The sequence below is a fragment of the Onychostoma macrolepis genome, chromosome 11, assembly GCF_012432095.1.
Source record: "Onychostoma macrolepis isolate SWU-2019 chromosome 11, ASM1243209v1, whole genome shotgun sequence".
NCBI classification, from domain to species: Eukaryota; Metazoa; Chordata; class Actinopteri; order Cypriniformes; family Cyprinidae; genus Onychostoma; species Onychostoma macrolepis.
In genome coordinates, this window is record NC_081165.1 from 18,364,259 (window position 1) to 18,375,790 (window position 11,532).

At 36.2% G+C, this 11,532-nt stretch overlaps 1 long non-coding RNA gene across 1 annotated transcript in view; it reads right to left on the reverse strand.

Annotated features, from left to right (window-relative positions):
* The window catches only part of LOC131549651 (uncharacterized), a 66,085-nt gene extending 54,851 nt beyond the window's left edge, over positions 1-11,234 (reverse strand). Inside the window, exon 1 of the long non-coding RNA XR_009273455.1 lies at positions 11,071-11,234. This is a non-coding gene — a long non-coding RNA (uncharacterized LOC131549651). The remainder of the gene's footprint in view (positions 1-11,070) is intronic.
* Positions 11,235-11,532: the final 298 nt, after the last annotated feature.

An 11,532-nucleotide genomic window follows, 5' to 3' on the forward strand; every position in this document is an offset into this window, starting at 1 on the left:
AACACATAAAAGAATCTGACAGTTTTATTTTTGCTCTGGAGCTGATGATCCCACGCTCTGCTGCCACACTGGAGCGCACTCGCCACCAACTGGACAGGGGTAGGAATTACAGTTACAAATTACAATAGCTCACCCTCAGTGTAATCTGTCAAAGCATTCAGATTTTTCCATCACTGCAAAAAAAAAATTGCATAAATGATGGAAAATTTTCGGTTAATGTGACCTCTGCTGCCGAGTGACATGCATTGCCTTAAAGGGACTTTGTTTAAATGGAGAGCTGGTGATTTCTGGCGACACGAGTGACGACCGGATGGGGCGTGTCCAGCGATGCGACAAAGTTTAGAATCCTTCAACTTTATGCAAATGAAGAGCGAATTTTGTGAGCAATGGCCAATAGGAAAGTAGACGGTAGAGCACATGTGATCATTCTCTCAGCTCTGGCAGTGACGGAAAGATGGAGGAGAGGCTAATCCTTGCCTTCATCATTCATTATTGTTGGGTATCGACATAGTGAAATTCATACTAGCATGCACGTATTGAATTTATATTTATATTATATTTAGTCTTTTGCCTCCAAAATGTTTGTATTTAGGCAAGAAAACTGTCAACAACGGCGTGGGAACAAAAGTCGCTGCTAATGTGAATTGCTTAAATGTTCAGCCAGTGTAATGTAATTAATGTAGCATGCTAATGTTAAGTTATGATATTCTGGTACTTGGGCTCAAGTCTATGGGTTTTCTTATTTACACACATATTTTGTCCATAATGCAAATATTTTGAGTCTGTTCACTTAGAAAGGTAAGCAAATCTCTTATACTCACTAAGGCTGCATTTTTTTTAAAATACAGTAAAACAGTAACATTGTGAAATATTTTTTACAATAAAAACTTTTCTGTTTTAATTGATTTTAAAATGCACATGATCCTTCAGAAATCACTCTAATATGCTGATTCTGTGCTCAAGTAACCTTTCTTATTGGTATCAATGCTGAAAAAAGTTGTGTTGCTTAATATTCTTTTGGAAACTAAACATTCATTTTTTTTCAGGATTTTAAGAGGATTAAGAAAGTTCAACATCTATTTGAAATAGAAATTTAATGCAACAATGCAAGTCTTTACTGTCACTTTTGATCAGTTCATAACATCCTTGCTGAATAAAAGTGTTAATTAAAAAATACTTACCTAATAATAATAGTAATAGTAGTAATTTATTTATGTTAACAAGCAGCACTAATTTGGCCTTGTAATACATGTAGCACGCATACTGCAATGTAAAGTAAAAGATTCTCACTTGTTTTTGTGGTGTGATCATAACTATACACATGCAAGTGTATGTGTGTTTCAGCTGCCTGTCCTGCTCGAGTGTGTAGAGAAGGAGGGTGTGCAGTTGGCCTCTGTGGTTAAATCTCCTCTCTTTTCTCCTCTCCTGTTTAGCAGCTGCAGCAACACAGTAGGGGAGGCCACAGGCAATCTGCTCCAAACACACCCTAAAATCCCAGCACTACATATTATCCAGCACACACACACACACTGGGCCATGAAATGAGCTTCCTCCACAGAGCCCACCCTTCATTTACTGCCTGTTTTATTTATTTATCTCCTAAAGCAGAACAACTAAAGGGCGTCTATCTCCTATAACACTGCACTGAAATCCGAAAAACTGCAGAATGAACTCTTTTGAGACTCATACTGAATGCGCAAGGTGGTCAGATCATTTCAGTCAGTTTTACATGATCTGCAAAGAGTTAACCACAACAACATTAAGACACATGCTACAAACGCACAGATACATACTCACACTGTGAAGGTTAGAGTGATTCAAAGGGCAAACAAACTTGCATCATTTAAAACACACAGGGACAGGGGTATAGAAGAAGACAAACCTACAATTAGGAGGGTTGAGCACAGTTGCCAAGTCATTCCCCTTGAAATCCCCCTTGAAATCTATCACGGGGGGGTGGGTTGTCGTCGAGAGGTGTTGTCATGACAGCTAATGAATTACCGACGCTCTGTTTAAGAAGACCTCACCTTACAATGTGTTTGTAGTTAGTAGCATGCGGGGATGATTTGGACTACAGAAAGAGGCCAAATTTATCAGTCGGGTCAGAGATCTCTAGTTTCACTTTTTTTTTTCTTCTTCTGCTGTCCACTACTGCAGGGGATTAAAACCCAACTAATGTCCACATATAAAGCTCCAGTATATGTTACCAGAGATTTGGGGCAGATTTCTGCAAGAATGTATCTAAACTGTGTCCACCTTAAAGGGATAGTTCACCCAAAAATGAAAATACTGTCACCATTTACTCAGCACAGAGTCGTTCCAAACCTATACACTTCCTTCTTCTGTGGTACACAAAAAAATGTTACTTTGAAGAATGTTTGTAACCAAACAGTTGACAGTAGCCATTGACTTCCATACATGTTATGGAAAAACATTCTTCAAAATTTCTATGCTCAACAGAAGAAAGAAACTCATTCAGTTTTGAAACAACTTGAGAGAGAGTAAATTACAGAATTTTCCTTCTTTTTTTCTTTATTTAAATGAAAATTTGTAATAATTTACTTGTTCCAAATCTGTAAGACTTTTATTTTATTTATTTTTTTCTCCATACAATAAAAGCTAATGGGATCGATTGTTATTTGGGTCCCCATTAAATTTCGTTACAGTCACATAAATAGCTCTTCAAATTAACCTATTTTTTCATTCAACTTTTTTTGGTGAACTACTGTATTGTTTTAGCAGTTATGGCCCTGCTTTAAAGTCTGCCTAGGAAACACAATTGACCAAACAACATTGATTTTTCTGATTGGGTATAGAAGACAGCTTTAATCAAGCCACACTTAAGACCGGTCGGCCAGATCAATTCAGATTTTCAAATTACTTTTTATTAGTTCCTTTCAATCCTTTAGTAAAACATACCTTGCTAAGTTGCTCCTAAACAGTAAATCCAAAAGAAAGAACCCCAAAAGACAGTAAACGCTAACATTTGTAACTCAGAAAAATTAGGTTGACAGTCAGGGAATTAAAAAAATATGAATCTATGCAGTGATTCAGGTGCAATTCATGTTGTGATTTTAAGCTGTTTAACGTCAGCATCAGTGCAGCACACTCTTGACAGTGTTTGGCTGGATTCTGCACGATAATCCATTTTCACAGTCACGCTTCACTGTGTCAGGGAACCATTTGGTGTGGCATTAAAAATATGCGCTCAATCCCTCCCTTTTCGAACTGCTTATGCTCCTCACTAATGGAAAATCACTCCATGCAGGTGATGGAGATGGAGAAATGAGAGAAAAAGTGAGGATGAGAGAGTTTGCTCACAAATAGGCTCTGTCCTAATGACAACAGCATCCTCTAAAGGTCAGAATGGTTACTTCATCCAGGTGGATGCTACACACTGGTAGTGGATGAGGAGATCCCCACAATGTAAAGCGCTTTGAGTGCCTAGAAAAGCGCTATATAAATGTAAGGAATTATTATTATTATTATTATTACTTCAGTTGAGGGAAAAAGGTAGAGGGTGCTGCCAAGTACACTCAGTATATACTCACTCATTGGAATGGAATAGCTGCCTGTGAAAAACATACTTCTACAATGACACTGGTAATCAAAATCTATTGTTTTTGCTTGATGCTAGGTTTCAGAATATCTTTAAGATGAATACCACATTGGCAAACATAAAGACTTACTGTATTTACTAAGTGCATTAATGCTTTAAGTCTTGGATGCTTTCACAAGGTTATTAGTAGTGCTTTCTAAGGCAAGCATCACTATTAGGTTACTATTGCTCATACTTGGGGATTTAACACAAACTTGATTGAACTTAGTGCGTAACTCATTCTGTACCATTTGTACTACAGACAGTCATGTGCTGTGTTGAGGAGATCAGACTTATTTTTGCCTGGAACATGATTCCATGGGCAGGGGAAAAAAATCTGCAGAAAGAAGGGTTAAAATGTCATAGGGACTTGGAACTGGGCTCTACTGAATTAAGACCTGTGCAGACCAAGGACAATAGCAATACCTAAACTAATAAAACTAGTTATAATAGTCATTGTTAGCAATGCACCAAAATGATTTTATTTATTTTTTTAATCACTCAAAACAGACTAGGTAAACAGCGCTCATTTGAAGATGAGTGTGTTTCACACAATCCATTTGCAAACAGAAAACGTTCAAATTCTTTGACCCAAAGATTATACGGGTTTTAAATCAAATTTAGGACCAATTTAAGGGGAAAATTGTGGCTGCAGGCCAATGTTTTCATATACTGTATAGTTTTCAGGTTGTCCAATGAATGTTATAAGTTGTTGTATATTACATTTTTTAATTAAGCCTAGAGAAACAAGATTCATTAAGGTACAAGGGACACAACATGATTTCTAAGACAGCAGCTTGGAGGCAATAATTAAATAAAACAATCATTAAACACAGCCTCATTAACGCAGAGTTGTGACTCTTTATATCATAATAATGAGAGTGTCCTTGAGTAAGTGATATTACAAGTATAGCACCAATGTTTGTCCATCGCCTGCACTGAGGGCACAGGAACCCTCATCAGCATTTACATAGGTAACGTCAAAGGTTAATGCGAATCTGCTCCACTAATTAACTAACAGTTTGACTTCTCTGCCTCCTCGCCTTTGTTCGGCTACAGACAGTCCTCCTCTCACCTCGTGCCAAGGTAATTTTCCTGCCACACAACTATTGAATGCGTAAATGGGTTCTCTTATGTGGAACAGATTGCTCGGTCTTGGTAATGAAGGCGCCATATTTGGCGATAATGGACATGGGTTTTGAGTTATCTCCAGATATTTCTTTTTATGTTATCATAATTGCTAAGCGTCACCAGGGGAGGCATGGTACCTTTGCAGGACCTTGATGGAAGTGAAGCAAGGTCACACTGACAAATGAGCATGTCAGCAACCGCTGGACTCCACATCACTTTAACATCCTGTGGTGTGTATGACTTACATATTTAGGTGTTAGGTGTTGTTTCTTTTTAAGTCACTTTCTAACATGCTGGCCAAGCGCTCATGTGGTGAGCTTTTACCATGAGATGTGCTCTCATACAATTCATCTGCGGAAATAATATATAATGAGGTCATAAAGAAAAGTTTTTTCAAATAAATGCTTTTCAATTTCTATTAATCAAAAAACAAAAGCAAATAAAATATGCCATGGTTTCCACATAAATATTAAACAGCAAAACATTGACAATAACAATAAAATGTTTCTTGAGCTTCAAATCAGCATATTAGAATGATTTCTGAAGGATCATGTGACACTGAAGACTGGAGTAATGGCTGCTGAAAATTCAGTTTTGCTATCACAGAAATAAAGTATTTCTGAAACATTAAAACATAAGAATTATTTTAGATTGTAATGTTACAATATTACTGTTTTATTGAATTTTGATCAACCTCTTTAAAATCGCACTGTCAAGCAAACATTAAAATGCTTAATGTGGCAACATCTCAATGAACTGGTTTTTATTTAAGTTAAAAAAACATAATAATGATAGTATTATACAGTTACATTTTAATTTAAGATAAAAATCCCTTTCCAATTACATGTCTTTTTATTAACACAGGTTGCATGCAATACAAACAGATATTGCATCAGCAATATTTCAATCTAGCAGCTCTGTTGATAAAAATGAGGCTGTATGCATAGGTTTAAATATTATTACAAAAAACAACCGTAAGTGCATACATGTTACTGTTATTAATATTTTTTGAGAAAACCAAATTACTGTTTTCAACTAAAACTAAACTAAAAGAAGTGCAAACATATCAAAATAATCATCCGTGTAATTCAACCCTACTGTTAAACCGAGTGCTGTTTCTAGTATTCATCCTGCACTCACTTATGCATGTGTATTTGTGTGTGTGTGTGCGTGCGTGTGTGTGCTGTCATGTGTCTAAATGTTCCTCGGGGCTTTATCTAGTGTCACCAGGCATCAGACAGACTAGGCCGTCTCAGAGCCATGCGCTCGCCCATATACACCCTGATTAGGCTTCCCCCATCTCCCAAATGTGCATACTGACAGAAGGAATTGGACAAGGTCACTGAATGTTACCATGACAACCAGACACGCAAGCTGGAAGGCTTCAAAGAGATCTCCACCCATTCTCCTGCATAAAAAGCTTAGCTTGTAAGCGTGTGTGTAAAGCAAGATAGAAAAAAATAATCAAAAGCCAATATTTAAAAGCATTTTGACATATCACATTGTGGTGAAAATTTTAATATACTCCATTTAATGAAGACTTGTGCTATTACATTTAATTTTAACCGCTTTAGACTATGTAGACTGCTTTGAAATGAATAAGCCGAATGCATTCTCTAGTTCTGTGTTTGCGCTGTTGACTACCAGTGAAGCGTCAGATTAGAGCTGATGTCTGTGTCTGTCTGATGTGATAGATGGAGCCAATCTGGATTGAGTCTGTCACATAGTTTGACTGATACAGCACCATCCACCATACACAAACCCAACATCTGTCACTCAAACTCAACAACCGCTCAGCAAAATACTATATAGCGATTTTGCAAATAAATTAGACACTGGCCACAGCACATGTCAAAATAAACATACACTGTAAACAATTATTTTTCGAAGTTGTCAATAAAACAAAGATAATTTGAGTATGCTTTACAAGAAAATACTATCACGGTTTTTTTACTTCAAAATGTCATGTTTAATGAAATTCATTACTTGCTGTTTCTTTGTGTTTTTTTGTGCAATTTAGTGAAATGAGTGAAAATGGTTTCGAAGTATTAAAAAAGTAAAAAAAATCAGTGTACTAAGCTATATCTCAGCAACTATGAGGTTCCATTTGTTTAAGTTCCAAGTCCTTGTTAAATTTGAATACTTAAAAATAAATAAAATAAAAACTAAAATTGAAAGCTAATTTGTTTTCCCTAGCAATCAGACCAGAGTTAACTACATAAAGATGATAAATTTTAACCAAAAGTTCAAAGTGAACTGTACCAAAAGTGAACTGTATCTGTTGTCTGGTGCAATAATGGTGGAAATTTTCAACATATTTAAAAAATAAATGAAACAATATTTCAAGGCTTATTTACTTTTTTTTGTGATTTACTGGATAATAATTAAGGATGAGGATTTAGTTTTTTAATTAATCACAATTTCTACCCATTAAAATACTTTAGTTTAGCTTAACTAGAACTTTCCCATAGCTAGATGTTAACTAGAACATCGTTTTACAATAAATTCACATGACATTTCCAACTTGTGGAAAGGTAAATAAAAATAATGTAATGTAGTGAATAAAAAAAAAAAAAAAGATCTTTATTTTTGTTTGTTTAATGCTTGATTTGCCGAAGATTTTGATTTTAATCCTTGAAAGTTTGCCGAAGCCCCTAGTGGACCCCGCCCCCAGTTATAACATACAGTTATGGCCAAAAATATCGGCACCCTTGGTAAATATGATCAAAGAAGGCTGTGAAAATTAATCTGCATTGTTAATCCTTTTGATATTTTATTTAAAAAAATAATTAAAAAAATAAATAAATTACAAAAATCTAACCTTTCATTGGATAATAAGAATTTAAAATGGGGGGGAAATATCATTATGAAATAAATGTCTCTCTCAAATACACGTTGGACACAATTATTGGCACCCCTAGAATTTCTTATGAGTAAAATATCTCTGAAGTATATTCCCATTCACAATTTTGAGCATTCCAGGGTGATTATGAACATGAAATTATCCAGCCATGGTTTCCTGTTTCACAGAAATATAAATAGGAGGGAAAACAAAGCCCAAATACCCTCAATCATCCATCACAATGAGAAAAAACAAAGAATATATTTCTGATGTGCAGCAAAAGATAATTGAGCTTCACAAATTAGTGAAGTGGCTTTAAGGTAAAAATTCCTATTTCCGCCATCAGAGCAATAATTAAGAATTTCCAATCAACATAAAATGTTATGAAACTGCCTGGAAGAGGACGTGTGTCTATATCGTCCTAATGCACAATGAGAAGGAGAGTTTGAGTGGCTAAAGACTCTCTAAGGACCACAGCTGGAGAATTGCAGAAAATAGTTGAGTCTCGGGGTCAGAAAACCTTAAAAAAAAAAAAAAAGTCAAACAGCACCTACATCACCACATGTTGTTTGGGAGGGTTTCAAGAAAAATTCTCCTCGCTCATCCAAAAACAAACTCCACCATATTCAGTTATCAGACACGACTGGAACTTCAAATGGGACTGGCTTCTATGGTCAGATGAAACTAAAAATGAGTTTTTTAGCAGCAAACTCTCAAGATGGGTTTGGTGAACACAGGGATAAAAAGTACCCCATGTGTACAATGAAATATAATGCTGTATTTTTGATGTTGTGGGCCTATATTTCTGCTGGAGGTCCTGGACATCTTGTTTAGACACATGGCATCATGGATTTTACCAAATACCAACAGATAAAAAAATCAGTGACCGACTCTGTTAGAAATCTTATAATGGGCCATGTTTGGATCTTCCAACCATACAATAATCCAAACACAAACCTCAAAAACAACACAAAAATGGGTTACTGAGCACAAAACCAAGCTTCTGCTGGCCATTCCAGTCCTCTGACCTGAACCCTGTAGAAAATGAGTGGAGTGAACTGAAGCACCACCAACATGGAGCTGAGAATCTAAAGGGTCTGGAGTGATTCTGGATGAAGGAATGGTCTCTGATCTCTTGTCAGGTGTTCTCTAACCTCATCAGGCATTATAGGAGAAAATTTAGAGCTGTTAAACTGGCAAATGGAGGTTTCAAAAAGTATTGAATAAAAGAGTGTCATTAATTGTGGCCAATGTGTATTGGAGAAAAACATTTATTTCATAATTATATTTCCCCCCCATTTGAAATTCTTATTATCCAATGAAAGGTTAGATTTTTTCCTACAACAGTAAACAAATGAAACCGGGTTATATGTCAGCTGTGCCATACGTATGCGTCATGGCGCTCTCATTAACACGCTTCCAAAACAGATGCGGAAGAGAAGAAAATATTGAAATAAGTATGTTTTTTCATCCAAAAAGTATTCTCGTTGCTTCATAACTTTCCAGTTGAACCACTGATGTCACATGGACTACTTTGACGATGTGTTTGGTATCTTTCTGGGCCTTGAATGTGTACGGACCTTGCTGTCTATGGGAGGATCAGAAAGCTCTCGGATTAAATCCAAAACATCTTAATTTGTGTTCCAAAAAGGTCTTACGGGTTTGGAACGACATGAGGGTTCATGTAATTAATGACAGTAGTTTTAATTTTTGGGTGAAATATCCCTTTAAGGTAATTCATGCTTGTGAGATGTCATAGCCAGTAGCCTCAGTCTCCCCTACATTTGTCAGAAAACAAAAATGACTTAATATCCTTACATTGCTTTAAAATACACGAGACCTTAAACTTTGGATGTGTTTTAAATCAAAGTTTATGAATGCGAGGATGTACAGCTGGGTAAAGAGTGCACATATGCAAATGATTTGACTTCTTAAGATTCAAAATGCCAAGCTTTTGTCATACCAGTGTTTGTGGTTTCACTGGGAGTTTTCCAGCAGGGCTGTTTGGGGACCGGCTGGGTTTGATCACTCCAACACATCCCTGAAGCCCAAGTGGATTTCAGATATAGTTTAAGCTTTAATGAGCCTGAGCTGCTTTCCCTCCCATCCTGCTGCTGAAAAGCATGCTCCATTATTTAAAGCCATTACTTCACGTCTGAAGCACTCGTCTCAATGAATACTGGTCTGGAAAGACAGTCAAGAGTTGGAGCCAACAAAATGAGCTATTAAAGCCAACACCAACTTGCTAAAGCTTCAGTAAGTCATCTGATACACAGTCTGGTGATAGATATTAACACTAAAACATCTGCCACTAAAAAGCAAAATGGCATGCATTGCAATATACTTAAAAAGTAGGCATGGTCCAAATGGATTTTATGAAGTAAAGCACAGTGCCATTGTGGTAAGGTCCTTAGTTGCTATTTGAAAGGATGATCCATGCAGGAAGGCTCAACATCTCTCTTTAGAGCTACCGCATTACAGGTATGCACTACACTAGGCACTGGACTGCACTAGCAAAGCAATGGGATATCATAAAATACACAACCTGGCAAAACTAATGATAATATTTTACAGGCCTGAACAATAAGGATGACCCATTGGCCTAGGGTCAGCAAGAGAGTGTTTCTATATTTCCACTGAAAATTATAATGTTAGCTGATCCTCAACATTAAAAAAAAAAAAAATTAAACATTTAGTTTTCTATAATGTATTTTACAGCATTGTAAATTTTACTGATTTAACATAATATTTGAATGAATAAACAGAGTTACATTATAGATGCATAATTTGCAGGTTGCTGCCAATTGCCTTTGTGAAGTATTGTAAAACAATTTAACATAAAAAAGTATACAAATTAAAAGACATGATGTTATTATGATATATATGGTCATTGACAGAATTGGCAGTCACCTCATTAACCTCAGTGCTGTAACTGCACAAATCTACTGCCAAAAAGCATCCAAAGCACCCACATTATATCTGACAAATGTGATTACTGCAAGACTGAGCTATTAAAACTTCTTTGAGGATTTCACAGACAGCCTCAACAGGGCTTATTTATTAGTTCATTTACCACTTAACTGAACTACAGGTGAACTTATCAGTTGTCTTTCCAGAGACATCAATTACTTCATCCATTACCCTTGGAACTGTAGGCAAAATCCAATTTTAAATCCAATCAAGGCAGTCATTAAACAGCTATTAGTGACCAGAATTGAGATCTCAGCAACAATCTAATCGGTGAGATCTTTCCTTAGATGACCCAAGCAATGACCCCATCAGTGACCCCTCAGAAAACTCTACTGGTCCCCTCACCAGCGACCTTGTATTTTCCTCACTGATGGTTTCATGTACGATCTTATTGATTACCACATTGATAAGTTAATTTAAGGCTTTCTCAGTTGAGTTACATTGTGAATCGAACTGTATGGCATTATCTTTATATGATGATTATCTAATGATGTCATAGATCATTTTATACCATATTTGTGATTCTTACCTGAACTTTTATAGATTCCATGCTTAATTCCATATGATGAGTGCCTGTGGACGGCAGGTGCAAACGTAGATGATGTTTAGAGGAGCATAGACTGCTGTGGGAATAGTGCCATCATGAGGACTTCGTAATGTATGCACAGAGGGAGGGCTTGTAAACAATCTGTTTCTAAAATACATATATAATAACAATGAGGCAAAAACCTACGGTGGCCGAAAGAGCTCAACGCGCTTCAAATGAAAAAACACCTGCAAATTAAGATTAATTTGACAACACGTGCTACAAACGCTCACAACACCACCAAATAAAGAAACGCACTGCAAATAGGCACAGACCACATTAGAAATATTTAAGGGAAATGGCAAAGTGACGAACATGGCTGAGACATTTAACAATTAAATCAGTTTATTTTAACATCCTGATCATACAATTCCTTAGCTTAAAAAATAAAATAAAATAAAATAA